This window comes from Macaca nemestrina, chromosome 4 (assembly GCF_043159975.1).
Source record: "Macaca nemestrina isolate mMacNem1 chromosome 4, mMacNem.hap1, whole genome shotgun sequence".
In the NCBI taxonomy this organism is placed as follows: domain Eukaryota; kingdom Metazoa; phylum Chordata; class Mammalia; order Primates; family Cercopithecidae; genus Macaca; species Macaca nemestrina.
The window spans coordinates 121,155,725-121,170,753 of NC_092128.1; the positions used below are offsets into that span (position 1 = coordinate 121,155,725).

The window sequence follows — 15,029 nt, forward strand, 5'->3', positions numbered from 1 at the left end:
TATGTTTATTGCACCACTACTTACAATAGCAAAGACACGGAACCAACCCAAATGCCCATCAATGATAGACTGGATAAAGAAAATGTGGCACATATACACCATGGAATACTATGCAGCCACAAAAAGGAAAGAGATCATGTCCTTTGCAGGGACATGGATGAAGCTGGAAGCCATCGTCCTCAGCAAACTCACACAGGAACAGAAAACCAAACACTGCATGTTCTCACTCATAAGTGGGAGCTAAACAATGAGAACACATGGACACAGGGAGGGGAATAACACACACCGGGGCCTGTCAGGGAGGGGAGAGGGACTGAGGGGAGGGAAAGCATCAGGACAAATAGCTAATACTTGAGGGGCTTAAAATCTAGATGACAGGTTGATAGATGCAGCAAACCACTACGGTACATGTAAACCTATGTAGCAAACCTGCACGTTCTACACATGTATCCCAGAACTAAAGAAAGAAAAAACTAGCCCAATGAAATAATCGGCACAAGAGGGGTTCTAGCCCCACCCCCGACCCCCCAAAATTTGGGACCACCATAGTCTAGCCATCTTCCTCTTAAGGTGTCATAATACATCGTGGCACACAAAATTTTCTGAAATGTTGTGCCATAAAGAAACCAACTTTATCAAATCCAAAGTTTCTTCACTGATTTGGCAATACATTATTAGCTCCTGTAGTATCTATAACCTTCAGGAAGCATTAAGTTGCCCAACATCACCACCAGCCTAGGAAGACATGAAAGATGACAAAGGAATGGGTCCAAAGTTCAATGGAGCCCATCAATGCATTTACTGACCAACTAGGGTAGGCATAAAGACAAACATTCGAAAGTGTCTTCACTATCCAAGGAAGAACTTTGGTGGTAGAATTTTTCAAAACGTGGCATTAAGCACAGGTGAAACACACTGGAGCCTTATACACAGAACAAACTCACAGTGCAAGCAAGACAAAAGCTGCTTTAATACCACCTATCCTGACAGGGAAATAATGGGACAACCCAATCCTCCCTCCCAAGGTAGGGTCAGGCTCACACTGACAGAAAACAGGCAAGGGCCTCAGCCAGAAGCCCCACTGGGACATCTTTACTGCTTCTCTCTATGGCTTGGAGGCCTTCCTGGTTGCAGGCTGTGATGCTGAGACATGAAGGCACTGAGCAAGGACTTTGGAATAAGTGGGGTGTTAGCATGCACAAGCTCAAAGCAGATACAATTCCTGCCTTCTTAAAAGAAAGCAGGTGGGGTTTTCAAATCTGCTAAAGATTCAAAAGGTTTCAAACCTTTCTAAAAGTATTCTATCATCATTAACAAAAGAGAAACCACTAAATAAAATCCACAGGAATCCAAACAAATGTCAAAGCAGGACACTGTACAAATATTTGGCCTGGAATAAAGTATGGACACATTTAAGCATGTCATTTATAACAATGTAGGGCTAATCACTAGAAAATTCTCGGTACAAAAATTCTTAGATTAAGTAATAGTATTATTAATAATACTTCTTACCAAGTAAAGTGTCCTCTTCAGAGAATTTCTAGAGAAAAAGACACTAAAGTGAACACAGGGGGAAATGTATTAAGACCTTACTGCACAAAGTGTGCGCCACTGATCAACTGCAAGCATAACTCCTGGGAGCTGGTCAGAAATCCAAAACCTCAGGTCCCACCCCAGACCAACTAAATTAGAAGCTGCATTTTATCATCAGCCCCCAGAGATTCCCATGCATATTTAAGTTTAAGTTGCGTTATTTTCAGACATTGTTAATATTTAACTTCTATCAGAATTGAAATGTGCCAACTCCCTTTAAGAAAATAAATAAGCAAAATATATTAACATCACTATTTTATTGTTCAGTCAACCCAGGCCATCCCTCTACTCACCCTCCCTTCCTACACAGATTTCATTATTTTCCATCTAAGCAAGGCAGGAACAGATGACGGAGACAGACTGGCTCCTCAAACACCTGTTGAGTGAATGACAGGCGGGGTCCCTTGTCAAAAGCCACCCAGAGCACTCCTTTGCCATTCTCATCCCACTTGAACGCTGAACAACTGCTCGGAATTGCACGGCCATTGTTGGCAACGGTACACCACCAGCCTCAAGCCACCAGGACTACCGTGACAACACTCAGAAGCTGGCTCCCAGACACAGCACAGGAAAGGAAAAAAAATTATTTGTAGGTGACTTACAGCTACCATTTACACATTTAGAATTTTCTTCCCTCACTAATATCAGATTTGAGCCTGAGGCATCTAGAGTTCAGCCCAGACTCTTCCAGGTGCCTGCAGGCAAATCTCCACAGACCAGAAATGCCCCTGGAGAGAGAGTCCCGGACCCACTGACCAAAGTGGGAGAGAAAAAAAGGGAAGGAAGAAGCAAATGGAGCCAATAAATGCCTACTGGCCCCCCAATCCTAGTCACAGCTCAGTATGTTCTGGCCCCTTTAATTTAACCTCCGCCAGCTGTGAGAGGAACAAAGCCCATTCCACATGAAAACAGAAGAGAAATATGCTTCCTGAACAAATCAGAATAAACCGTCACGGAAAGCGTTCCAGGGTTTGGGATGGGTTAGGACTCTGTGGATCACGCCCAGCCAGTGAATTCTGTGAAATATGAGAAAATATGGTCCATCACACCAGTTCTGCACGTGATGCATGGCCGTGCCCACTACCAGATGTGCCAACTTACTTGTTTAATCTGACAAAAGCAAAAGGCCCACATAAAGGCCTCTTTCGACATGCGCTCCCAGACCTCCTAGGGTCCACAGGGCTCATACTGCCTCAAAGCCACCCCTCATTCTGCCCTTGACCCCTCAGACAGGAGCTGCCAACTTTCTAAGTGAATCATCAGAAGCCCCAGTTACAAGGCCCAGAACACCACATCAGTTCTCAAACTTTATGCCTGTAAGGATCACCTGGCATGCTTCACAAAGACAAAGAATTTCAGGTCCCAAGCCCAGAAAGTCAGTTTCATAGCTCAGAGCTGAGGCCCAGGGATAAGCACCGAGAGGCGGTTGGCTCTGATGTAGGTGGTTCAGAGGTCACACCTTAAAAACCCTGGTCTCTCCTACACATTCTTCCTCCTGAGAATTACCAGAATGCAGCCTCCCAAGTTTGAAAGAAAAGTAAAACTATTCTAGTCCAAGCGAGTTTCCTAAGACGTTCTTACTAAGTCACAAGTAAATACTCCAAGAAGCTGTCTGGTTTTTGTGGGAACACAAGTGTCAGTGAATTTAGGCTCTGGCCTAAATATGCAAATTTTGGAGCCTAACCTCCAAAATTCGAAAGATGCAGTGTTCTCTGGGAAGTCTGGAAGCCCAGTTCTGGCGTGGTAATTACATGATGGCTGGAGGAGCAACTGGTGATGGAAATCCTTAGGAGACACTAAAAATAACTCACATTTTAATCGACCAATCTGGAACTTCTCTCACCCCTTCATGCCAATCGTGCAATTACCATAACTCCATTCACCGTGTTCCTCAGCAGTTAGTATGCACTATTCTCAATCCTACAAGATAGTAACTATTATCCCTGATTCACAGGTCCAGGTACAAGGGCAGGTAGCACAAGATGGGGAGGGGACTGAACCACACGGCACTCACACCGCACCCTACAATTAAAAACCGTCCTTCAGCGCGTGGCTGCCAAACACCTCAAACTGAAACAAGTGTTCTCTACCTCCTTCCTCTGGAGAGACAGAGAGGAAGAAAATCCCAGTAAGCCCTTCTGGCCCTGCCCACTACCTCCCCTGTTCCCACCCAGGCCAAAGGGGGAATGCGTGGGCCCTGCTCCCACCCCCGATGCCGACATCAAAGGAGCAGAGACACGCAAGAGACTCCAGGCAGCACCCGAGGCCCTGGCCGCCAGCACGTCATAATCCCTACAGTCGCTGCCTTTCAGACTTAAAAAGAACAATGAGGAAAGACACCCACGCTTCCCCTCACTGGGCTAGGAAGGAGAGCTTTGCGGGTTTAGACTGCAGTCTCCTCCCCCCTCGTAGCCACCTGTGTGCCGGCTCCGCAGACAAGGTCCCCCCAGCACTCTGGCAGGGACTGTGCCATTCAACAGACAAATGGCAGCCGACCAAGGAGGCGACTGGCGTGTGGAACAGGTGATCCGATTGTTTTTCTGAAGAGCAAGGGCTAGCACGTCCTACGTGTTCATATGCACAATTTTTTGAACTCCATCAAGAACACAAACCCCATGCCCACATCTTCACTGCTCAATTCGCATTAATTGTCTGATAGGCACCTTCCAGGGAAAAGGAGGTTTTCATAGAGAAAGAGGCAACGTTGATGAGATGTGTTTACCCAAGCCTTTTATACAGGACTACATGCTATCCAGGTTTAAGAGAAGTCCAGGCAGGCTCTGGCATTATGTTTTTCACAGAAAAAGCCGATGCAGTAGCCCGGATGCCCGGATCCGCTCATTTCCCAAGCGGGTTCCCACACCCGCTGCCCACCGCCTGGCGAGGAAGGAGCGGGCGAGGTTCGCGCGAGTCGTCGTCACGGGTTTCCGTGGGTACAGTTATTGCTCGTTACATAATATTAACAATTAAGATTAAAAATGGTTACATAATACTGTCCTACGGCTGGCGGCAACGAAGCTCGCGATCTCGGACTGCGGCGAGCCCGCGGCAGGCGAGCAGGGGACCGCGCGGCAAGACCTCCCGGCCTCCCTCCCGGGCCCTCCCCGCAGCGGCTGGGGCCTCTGCAGCCCGCGCAGGCTGCCCCACCCGCCGACACGGCACGCGCCCACCACCCACCGCCCACCACCCACCGCCCACCGCCCAGCGCCCGCGGCGGAGCCCACCTGAGTACCTGGAGAGCGGGCGGCAGCACTGGCCGCACGGGGTCGCTGCGTGCGCGCGGCCGGCCCGGGGAGGGCTTCGGGGCCCGGCCCCCGCAGTGCCCGGCGCGTGGACAGCGCTCCGCATGGACAGCGCTCGGAGCCGGGCCGGGCTGGTCCTCCACGGCTCCGCCCCGGCCAGGGGCCTGCGGCGCAGAAAACCGACCCGGGGCCCCGGGGCCACCGCGCGCCAGGCGAATGCGCTAGCACGAAAAGCGGGCCAACGCCGCCTCTGGCGACGCCATCCGGGCGAGGGTGGGATGCCGCGCCACCGCCCGAGCGTGCCCGGGGGCTCCCAGCGCCATCACCGCGCAGGTGCCCGGAGGCCCCTCCGCGGAGCCGGCTGCCGCCCGGCCGCAATATTTAGTCTCCGAGGGACCGGGCGCTCCTGAAGAGCGAGAGGACGACGGAGCGGCGCCCGGTCCTGAAGCACAACAGGAATCCCAGGACCAAACCCATGTGACGCGGCCACGCCCCAACGCCCGGCGGGGGCCCTCTGCTGCCCAATCCCCGGATCCCTGGTTCTCATGGCAACCCTGAAGAACCCCTTGTTCCCTCCACTGCCTCCTCTCCTCCCCCACAGCCCCCCCGCCTGATGGGCAAGGACGCGCACACTGGCCACTCTCACGATGCCGAAAGCCCTCCATGTCTACCCGCTACGCCGCATTCGGAGCCGGGCGGGGGACATCGCGGCCGCGGCAAGTCAGATATGCCGCCTGCACGAGCAACGTTCCACCTGCAGGGCCGGCCAGTTCCACTCTTCCAGGATCACTGTCGTCTCACCCCTCTCCCCAAAATGTCAGAGCAAGAACCAGGAAGGGAGAGGCTCTTTCTGGAAGCCACAGGCGTAACGTTACTGAACATCGAGGACAAAGTAGGGTTCCATTTAAACTGAGAGTCAGCGAGGGAAAGAACAGATCCTATACATTACCAAGCATCTGCTATGTGCTAGTCACTTCACACACATACACACCCCACACCTCACACCCACACACACACACCCCACACACCACACACCCCACACACCACACCACACACATCCCACACACCCACCCCACTCACACACGTACATACACACCACACACATACACCACACACACCCCCACATCCCACACACACACATACTCCCCCCACCACACACACACGCACCACAGACATACCCACGAGCCTGAAACGATGGAAGCAAAACAGAAGGTTTGGAGATACTCACTGCCGTTTACAAGGCCACAGTAAGCAGTAAGATTTTCTACTCCCCTCTAGCAGACAACATGGCAGGAAAAGCTGGACGTTGTAGATGGCAGTAAGAACGTAACAATCAACAGTGGACAATGGATTCTGAAACTGAGATCCTATACTGCATTCACACACGCTAAGGGGCAGGGCGCTGGGAAAACCCCATCTCAGCCTGGGGTTCAAAGAGTAGAAAAGCTACCCTAGTCCAAATGCTCGGAGGCCAGGTCAGGTCCCTGAAGGGCACCGGAGGAGGAGGCTGGAGAAACTACAGATATGCACCCCAGAAAGGAGAGGCTCCATGGTGGTCATGACCACAAAATTCCAATATGTTTAAGTCAATCAAACAAAAGCAGAATTAAGGCTGGTTCTGACAGCAGCCAAGAGCAGAGTTTTCAACACAACATGAAGGGTAACACAAGGCTTTCTCACAGTCTGGCTGACCACACATGGCCTGGCTACTGCAAGAAACATTGAAGGTGTTAGCACTTTTAACTCTAACTGCGCACCCCTCAGTGAAGATGTCACAGTGAACATCACAAGGCACAGAATGGGAGATGGAAGCACAGAATCGAACCCTGAGATTCGGGGAGAAACCAAAGCAAGGAGAAATTACGTAACTCATCCAAAGTCCAGAGCAGGTTACTGACTGGGAGAACTCAGCGTTCCTTCCAGACTCCAGATATGAGGCTTTTCTGCGGTCTGACACAGTAGCTTCATCCACCTCTGCAGTCAACCTCCCAATGGTGGCTCTGGTGTTCCTCTGCCTCCCTGCCTGGCAGCTCCCAGCCTGGATGGTGAACTCCTTTGCCTGAACATCCCACGTACCCTGCAGTCTCCTGGGCTAGAACAACAGGTTGTGCAGGACAGAGGGATTCCCTGGCTCACTCCCCTCTTATTACAAAATGCCAGAGGTCCCAGCTCAAAGCAGCTGTTCTTGGAGGTGGGAAGAGCAAGAAAGAAATGATCTAATGATGGACAAGGAACCCTGAAAAGCCAGACCTTCAATGAATGGCTGATGGGACACACATTTTGCTTTACTAGGACAACAAGAATAGAATCTTTGAAAAGGCATAAAAGCCAGTGGTCAAGAAGTAACTAACAGCAAAGGCAAAAGAGATGAAGGCTAAGCTGGAAAGTGGAGATGAAGCCTGATGATATACTCAGTGGAAGTCCAGAAAGTCTCAGGAATGAGAACTACCATTCACCTCTGGAAATGGGAAACATAGAGTCCAAACCAAAAAAATCAATTGGAAGTGTCAGGAAGAGCTCACTTACAAATGGGAGAGAAGAAATGATACAGAAAAAGTTTTTAAAAATTAATATCTAAAAATGAGACAGATGTATCAACAAAATAAGAGTATTATGCCATTAAAAAAAGAATACTCACTTTGAATGTCAATAATGTGTCAATAGTCAACTGTAACAAATGTACAGGATTCCCAGTAGAGGGAGAGGCTGTGCGTGTGTGGGGCAGAGGGTATGGAGGAAGTCTCTGGACTTTACCTTCAGTTTTGCTGTAAACCTAAAACTGCTCTAAAGTCTATTTTTAAAAAAGAATATACATATACATATAGAGAGAGAGAGAGAAAGAGAGAGAGAGAACCTAAGAAATTCAAAATGAAAATAGAAACAAAATCCAATAGAAAGGTTAAAAAAAGGACATATCCCAAAACCTAAAAACAACACAACAGACACAGACTATTAGATCAAAAATACAGAGAACCAATCCAGGTGGCTAAAAACCAAAAAACTGTCATCCTAGAAAGAGAGAAGAGGAAAATGGAAGAAAAGAAATGAAAGAATTAATTCAAAAACATGTCCAGGACCAGAAAGATCTGAGATTCCAGCTTGAATGGGCCCTCAACATACCCCACACACAAAGTGTGGACCCAACAAGACGCATCTTCAAGGAACTTCAGAACAAAGGCACAGAGAATATCCCACAAGCATCCAGACATGACAAAATGAAAACAAACAAACAAAAAAACAAAAAACCACTCTGGTATGCTTTCATATACAGAATTGAGAATCAGAAGAGCTTCTTTCTCAACCCCATTCTGCCTAAAGGCAATGGAAGCCTCTAAATTTTTTAGGGAAAACTATCTTTAATTTAGAAATCCATATTCAGACAAACTGTAAATTGTGAAAGTAGAAGATGGACATTTTCCCAGACAGACAAGGTCTCAAAAAGTTCACATCTTGTACACCACTTTTTGGAAGCTTCTATAGAAAGTACTCCATCAAATTTTGGAAATAAACCAAGAAGAAAAATCATGAGATCTAAGAGAAAGGCAAAGGCGCATTCCAGGGACAATGGAGAAGAAAGACTCCAAGATAACAGCTCTGCAGGGAGCCTCAGAGCAACCCAGCCTGCTGCACCCAGAAAGGCACATGAGGAACTGCTTCCAAAGATAAAACTGCAGATAACCTTAGGCCTTGGAAAGGAGATTCACACAACTCTGTAAGTTTGGAGGGAAGAATGATAAGTACATTTTAAAAACTAGGTAAAAACAACTCCAGGAGAAAAAATGTCCTAGGAGAAAATCACAGTTATCACAGTATACTACATGGCTCAGCTATGAGCAGCATTAGCGGACCATCCCAACACTGCATACTGATGGAGCCGAATGGACCAGAAGAGACGATGGGTAGACGAGAAGAGTGAGTGTAGGGTGGGGATGAGGCAAAGGGCACCATCCTCACCTTCCACGGAGTTTGAAATCAAAGAATCACATGAAAACGGGACTCTGGAGAGCAGGAGGAGGAAGAGGAGTAGGTTGCCAGGAATCGCAATATTGTCTACACCTCTTCAGAAATATGGAGGTACAGACAGAAAAAAAATCTGCTGATAAGTTACTTCTGGGGAATTATTTCGTCTTTAAACTATGTCTACATATCACTCTGATTTTAAAAATCAAACTAAATTTTAAAATAGTTTGCTCTGGGTGTTGAGGAATTAGGAAACCAGGTGACCCTTCAGATGAAGAGAACAGAAACACTGTGTGATATGGACAGACAAGGACAGCAGGGGGACAGTGCCCTGGGCAGAGACGGCAGGCCAGGACAGGGACAGCCTGTGTCCACTCACTACCTTGCAGGCCCAGGTGGGGAGAAGGCCACGGAAGCCTGCGTTGGAGAGATGAGGCAACAATGACGCCAGGAAGCCCTCCTGCCTTATACTCCTGTGTCGCTCCATCACCTCACTAGGATCGCAGGCCAAGACACTCAATGTTCTCCTCTCTGGAGGGGATTCTGTGACATGCACGCAATTTTCTTCAGAAGAGAGAGGGCAGTACCCTAGAACAGACGCCTGGAAGCTCAGGTAACACCCCTACAGCCTGTCCTGGGCCAGGATGGTGTGGCCGGGGTGAAAAGACAGGCGGGCAAGGTGGCCTCTGGCTTAAACCAGCCCATATGGGACAATTAGAGGGCACTGAACATGACCCAGGCAGCTCAACTTCCCACAGGATGTGAAGACTCTCTAGGAACAGCAATCCCAAGCAGGGCCCCAGGCCCAGCACCAGGCACTGTCCCTGGGCAGGAGGCTATGGCACAAACTTCTTAATTTAAAAATTACTCAATTCATGGTAGCTTCTGAAAGCAAGGAATCCAAAAATTATTACTATGAGATATGTGGTATTATAAAGGTTTTTATACTAAAGGGGATTCTTCACTTACAAAAGGTTGGAAGTCACTGCCTAAATACTCCCAGGGATGAAAGTTAAACATCAAATAAGTAAACTAAAGGCCCTGCACGTCAGAGAAGTGGGGACCTGCCGTCTCAGGGGGGCCCAGGTAGCTTGCAGTGAGCAGCCTTGGAGGTTCCTGACCCTTGAATCCCATGTGAAAGGACAAGAGAAGGTAGAAAGTGGGTCTTCAGCTGTCCCTCGTGGTCCTCTATTGCTCAGACGTCCCCTCGGAGCTCCCAGAGTGAGACCCCTGACAGCTCACAGACAGGACCAGACAGACAGCAGTCCCCAACGCAGTGCCACCTGCACTGACACAGCCCATGAGGATCCCAGCCCCCAACCCCACATTAGCTCCAGTGACCTTAATGACACAATGATGAGGACCAACACACACTGAAGCACTTTCTGTGCCAACTAGTTTAGGAACCCCATGTTAATAGGCAAGACTGCCGCTGTTCATGCCCAGTTCCATTTACCTAATTCAAAACCTTTCAAGAACTTCAGGGAGAAGCAGGACTGCCCACTAGCACAGCCGTGGATAGAGCTCGGAGCCACATCCCATGGGCACATCAGCCTGACCAGGATAAGCTGTCCACAGTCATTTCAGTCCCAGCTGGGATAAGTGCCTCTGTAAGAGTCCAGACACCAACCGCGGGGGCCTGAAGACAAATGCCACAGGCTCCACAGGCCTGGAGGCCAGAGATCTGTCTCCACACCCAATGCTGCTGCCCATCAGAGCTTGCGCGCTACAGGCGTCTTCACAACTTTTGCTCCTGGTTGAAGGAAACCAATTTTTGACACCTGCTATTCACTATTATCTGATTCAAATGGTTTGCAGCCAAATGAAGTCTGCAGTACACCAGCTATCTTTGCTCTTAGAATTCTACCTGTGAGGAGTTCAAACTGTCACGCTAAACATAGTCAACAAAAGGATTCTTCGGAGCACTGACTGTGGCTCAAAGAACATTCAGATAAATTCAAACAAGATTTTGTGCAACTAGCATGTACAAAGCACTGGAAGACAAAAATACAAAAGCCAAGTCCCCTTTCTAACCAACCTTATAAATTAATAGCAAGCAGGATGATCAAGTCCGCAAACTGCTCTAAGACAAGGCTGACGGCAAAGCGCCTACAGATGTAAAGACTGCATGAGCTCCGCACCGTGCCAGTCACACACGTCACACCTCATGCTACCTTCCCAACAAGCCGTGGGGATAAACATGCCTATGGCTTCCATTTTAACGGATCAGGTTGGTTCACTTGTTCAGACTGGCCAAACTAGTAAGTGGTACAACCAGGAGTCAACTGAGGCAGTATGCCTGGTGGAAACGTCACTGCTGGCCGCTGCCCTGGTCAAACAGAGCAGAAAAGAAGCAGTATGGTAGGAGGGGTTATTCCTCCCCAGCGCCCATTCTCGGGCTTGACGTTAACAACAAAAAGTCCACCCTATTGCTGGGTCCTGCCCAAATAACAAGCTCCTCAAATCAGGGATCTGAAAAGACAAGAAGAATCTCCCCCAAAATCCATACGTAAAGTAGATGGTTCAAAAATATGAATATTCTAATAAAGGGGAAAAGAAAAAATCTCCTTAGAGTCACTGTATCCTAAAAGCAAAAAAGTCACAACCACTCATTTCTACCTCTGAGATTATTTTTAATAACCCCAGGAAATGGCTTTTTCTGTTGCCATCTCAAAGGACAATCACACCATTTTTCAATCCATTATTAAAGAAGAGCCATCAGCCTGCCTTTCCACAAGTAAGCGGGTGGTTTTAAGCTTTGCCTGCTTTTATCTCCCTGTGATCACCAGGAGCCTGGACAAAACTCTCCCGAAGACAAACGTTCAGGAAAGCTCATTCCTCAGAGATCAGTTCAGAAGTGGTCCAGGTTGAGGGTGGGAGTCCGATGCAAAGGTGTCCCAGCCAAGAGGAAGAAGGAGTGAGAACAGATACAGCTCCCTAAAAGTGTGCAGCTAAAATATTCACACAAATTAAATACCAACCAGTGGCTGAATGGATCAGACCAGTTATACCCCCTAATAGTATGCAAACTCTGAAAGTGGTCCCTAGAACTCCAAAGTACCTGTCTGCCAAGCCTCACCCACCAAGTAGTTGGACGACCTTAATTTCTTCCATAATCTCCCATATTTCTGTACTTCTACAGTTATATAAAAAATAAAATAGCACAGGTTAAAAGTCTCCACTACCAGGGAAAAAAAAAAAAAAGTTTATTTAAACTTTGAACGACTGATTACTTAAATGAAAGACAAGGCAAATATGTTCTCCTCATGAGCCATGCAATGCCACGTTGGTTTAATAAACTGAGAAACAGACACGGGGATTACGGAGCAAAGGCACAGGCTTCCCCTCCAGGAAGCAGGACCAAAATCCCCTGCAGTTAGCTCTGAGCTCTGACAGGCTGGCAACCTAACCCTAGATACAAGCTCAAATACATTCTACCATCCTGTAGATTTCTCTTCCCCTTGCAGTTAAGAGTTGGACAGAATTCCAAGGAAATAGGTTCCATTCCTTAAATTATGCCACCTTTAAAGCATTAGGTTTTACCAGATACACCAACCAAGAGTTTCTACAGCTCTAAGATGAAGCTGAAGGCACACAGATGACTTTGTTCAAGCTGGAGTTTGATTTCTATACATTCTATAGTCTGTACCCAGAGAGATCACCAAAATCAAGTTCTGAGCTAACTCTTCGAGTCTGACTCTGCTCTCTTCTCCTACTGGAGGCTGAGTAGACATAGACATAGCCCTTGAAACTGGGCCAGGGCTGCCCTGGGTCCCAATCCTGGTGGCCATCACCATACAAAGCTCTGGACAAGTAGCTGGCATGAACCTGCCCAGCTCTGGGTTCCTGATCCATAAATGAAAAGCATTTTGAGTGGGCCAACGCTGCCCCAAAAGTGACCAAACAGGTAATGTGCAATAGATAACTTTAGGGATACATAGTTTTTCTATTTTAATTACAGTAAACATAACTACCACATCAAAACTCATGACTTCATGGATATCAAACTTTCTTCCCAAAATAAACGTGTATTTAAATGTAAAAAGTGAATGAACTAAAAGGAAACATCTAGAATGCTCTGGTAACATGGCATTAACCTTGAAGTCTGGGAGCCCCCAGAGCAGGCAATCATCATTCTCTGAATGTATGACTGGCAGGCTATATATACCTGACCCATGCCACTTCCCTTTCAGAGGTGGATGTACTTTTGCAAATAAAACACAAGACTAAAATGATCCAAAGCTTAGGTTCTAGTGACAGCTTTAGTCACTTGCTGACAGTATGACCTCGGGCATGACAATTAACCTCCTGAGCCTTGGTTTTCAGACCTGTAAAATGGGGATCAGGAGGTTGTAGAGGGGATTAAAAGCAACAAGGCTTTTGAAAGTGCCTTGTAAACTGTGAAATGCTACAGAAGTATCAGTCGCTACACTTCTCAGTTACAGGAGCAATGCCTGCTGGGCGTGTAACTCTGTCCTCAAATTCCCTCCCTGTAATCTGGGGATTGGCCTGTGTTGCCCTTCTCCTTCAAATGCTCCCAGTAAAACTCAAATATTATGTGCCGTGATCCTAGAGTTTTGATTTTTTAAGAGAAAAACCTAGACATCTAGAATCATTTCTGGAAACATATTTGGTTTTTAGTACTTTTACTTAAAATACTCTCCTAAAAGACACTTCACCGCTGTCACAGCCAGAAGTCACACTGCTGTAGAAACTCTTGATTCTCTTTCCCTCCTGGAAAGAGAGAAACTCGGGGTCAGCTCGTTAAAATATTGCCAGCATTGTGTTGTAAACCCTAGTCAACTCCGGTTGCTGCGCTAACAACATGTGTTCTTGGTAAAACTGCCTCAAACTTTAAATAGACCACCATTTCTGAAACTCGGGGGCTCCAAACGGCTGAATCAGCATTTTCAGAAACAAAGTGTTCTAGGCCTGGCCTTTTAAACAGCAGCAACGAGAAAGTTGTGCAATAACGCATATTTACGCACGAGCGTTCCTTGTTTTGGTCTTTCCCCCCCCCCCCCATCTCTTGAATGAAAGAAACGGCACCAAGTTTGCAAGAAAATATTCTTTCAAACGCATTGTAAAGATCCAGGACCGTGTAAAAATCACCTGTGGCTCTCTTACATTACCAACGTTTCGGTGAAAGCAAACCATAAAAAGTTCGCGTTACTTCCAATCCCAAGAAAAGACGCACACAATAAAAAGTAAAGGATACCCTAATTTCCATAACGCACATGCTCCAGGGCAGTCGTCAGGCAGGCGTTTGGAGAGGCAATCAGCAAAGACGGAGAGTTGCATCAGAAATTTCCTTCTGCAAACGGTACCGCTCTTATCACATTTCCACGGCTGGCGGGCGGCTAATCCGCGAGCCCTCAACTTGGTGTTAGGCCCCAGCGGCGGGTAACGGGTCACCAACAGAACCCCCCCCCCCAAAAAAAAGGTCCTCCGTCCGAAGTTGGGCCGGCTTGGGACTTGGGAGTGTCTGGTACCACTGTCCCGGACGCCCGGGCGCGCGCGCCGCGGTCCCGCCGCGCAGCCGAAGCACCCGGGACTGCAGGGACGCCTGGGCGCCCACCCTCGCAGGCGACGGCCCCCAGGAGCGCGGCCTTGACCGCAGCCCCCGCCACAGCCCGCGAGCCGCCGGCGTCTGACAAGATGGTTCAAGAATGCACCGCTTGGGCTCCACACCTCCCCCCAGGGGTCGGGAACGCAGCGGGGAGAGCCCGGCGGGGCGCCCGGCTGCCTCCGCCTCCGCCGCGCGCCCGCAGCCCCAGTCCCGCCTCCGAGCGCCGCCCGCTGCGGGCCCGGGGCGCCGGAGCCCCCGGCCCGGAGGCGACGCCCTTCCGCCCGCCGCGCCTCCGCGGGGCCCGGCGTCCCTGGCCGCGGCCGCCCAGGGCTCAGACAATGACGGCGCGGGGACCCGCCTGGCCGTCCCGGGCCCCGCGGGGACGCCGACCACAAAGTAACTTGCCGCCGCGCTCCCCGCCCAACTCCGTACCTGCCGCGCGCGGCTCCCCGCCGCCTCCGCGTGGCTGCCGGAGACACTCGGCGCGACCAGCGGCGGGCGCGGGTCCCCACGGGGCGAGGGCGGCGCGCAAGACTGTCCCGGGCGCCCCGTGCCGCCTGCGCTGCCGCCACCCGGGGGCTGCGCGGAAACTTTGGGCTCCACCGGGTCTCCGAGCACCGAGCCCACCCGGCCGCAGCTCGTTTCCCTCTCTGCCTCCTCCCGGC

At 49.4% G+C, this 15,029-nt stretch overlaps 1 protein-coding gene across 4 annotated transcripts in view; it reads right to left on the reverse strand.

Annotated features, from left to right (window-relative positions):
- Nucleotides 1–15,026, reverse strand: part of LOC105492378 (growth factor receptor bound protein 10) — a 203,309-nt gene extending 188,283 nt beyond the window's left edge. Inside the window, exon 1 of one of the 4 annotated variants that reach the window (XM_011759443.2) lies at nt 14,797–15,026. The gene's annotated coding sequence lies outside the window, so the exon portion shown is untranslated. Of the gene's footprint in view, nt 1–4,825; nt 5,019–14,796 lie in introns of those variants that run through there. The other 3 variants (XM_011759444.2, XM_071095192.1, XM_011759439.3) reach the window with 3 other exon arrangements.
- Between the last annotated feature and the right edge of the window lie 3 nt (nt 15,027–15,029).